The 1,123-nt window shown below is 42.9% G+C and overlaps 1 long non-coding RNA gene across 1 annotated transcript; it reads left to right on the top strand.

Moving 5' to 3' along the window:
• The first annotated feature begins 43 nt into the window (after positions 1-43).
• LOC107736005 (uncharacterized) lies at positions 44-1,092 on the top strand. Its single transcript, XR_001639568.1, has 5 exons — positions 44-322; positions 536-609; positions 727-787; positions 860-919; positions 991-1,092. It is a non-coding gene; the product is annotated as an uncharacterized LOC107736005 (long non-coding RNA).
• The last annotated feature ends 31 nt before the right edge of the window (positions 1,093-1,123 follow it).

Below are 1,123 nucleotides of genomic sequence, written 5' to 3'. Positions count from 1 at the left end.
AATAACAAAAAATATTAGATAGTATGTGTACAGCCTAGTAGTATTTCATTCTAAAAAAAGTCATTGGGTCATTCTGGGTAATAAGTAAGAAGTGTAAGTTATATTTTAACACAGTTTGAGGGCTGTTAACACTAATGATGTGCTTAATGTCCCATGGAGCTCTAGTTTAGTCATCATTAGGTATCAAACACTTGTCAGCCTGTTGGTTTTGGTCGCATTATTTCAGGACAGCGAGTACTTCAACTCCCTGCGATGGATCTTGGAGAACGATCCCACAGATCTGGACCTCAGGTTCACCATCGACGAGGAGCTCTTTGGACAGGTGATCTGTTCTGCTTTACACTATATACGCACCATGCAACTTTTGCTTTACATTCCAAGACGCTTTGTGTGAGGAACAGACTGGAACAGAATTTGGTGAAAATTAGGTGAACTATTCCTGTAAAAGACCTGTAAATAAAGTCCTCTAGACTTCCTAAAGATATGATTCGTGTAGTTGTATTTTGATGTGATATTGATCTGATCTCTTCCACAGACGCACCAGCATGAGCTGAAACCAGGAGGTGCTGATATTGTGATCAATGACAACAACAAAAAGGAGTATATTCAGTATGTTTTACCGCCCTCTAGTGGTACACAGATCTAACACATCAATGTCACAGAGACACTTTTCACATGGGACAGGCTTCACGATATAATACCATCTCCTCTGGTGTTTCTTTGCAGTCTGGTGATGCAGTGGAGGTTTGTGGATCGGATCCAGAAACAGATGACGGCCTTCAAGGAGGTACAGACCCTCGTTCAGGCGGTTCTCAGTGCCGCCCACTGAGAGTTTCACTGACTTGTGTTTTATCTGCAGGGTTTCTATGAGCTGATCCCTCAGGACCTGATCAAGATCTTTGATGAAAACGAGCTGGAGGTGAGACCATCTGCTTTACGCTGTATGTAACTGAGCTCTCATGACCCTGCTGACCTCTCTGTGTTCCTCAGCTGCTGATGTGTGGCTTAGGAGACGTGGACGTCAACGACTGGAGAGAAAACACCAAATATAAAAATGGCTACAACCCAAATCACCCTGTCATCATCTGGTTCTGGAAGGTCAGATTTGATTCCTGACATGTTT

This window comes from Sinocyclocheilus rhinocerous, unplaced genomic scaffold (assembly GCF_001515625.1).
Source record: "Sinocyclocheilus rhinocerous isolate Xijiao unplaced genomic scaffold, SAMN03320098_v1.1 C36429858, whole genome shotgun sequence".
In the NCBI taxonomy this organism is placed as follows: domain Eukaryota; kingdom Metazoa; phylum Chordata; class Actinopteri; order Cypriniformes; family Cyprinidae; genus Sinocyclocheilus; species Sinocyclocheilus rhinocerous.
This window is presented reverse-complemented; position numbering and strand designations above follow the sequence as displayed.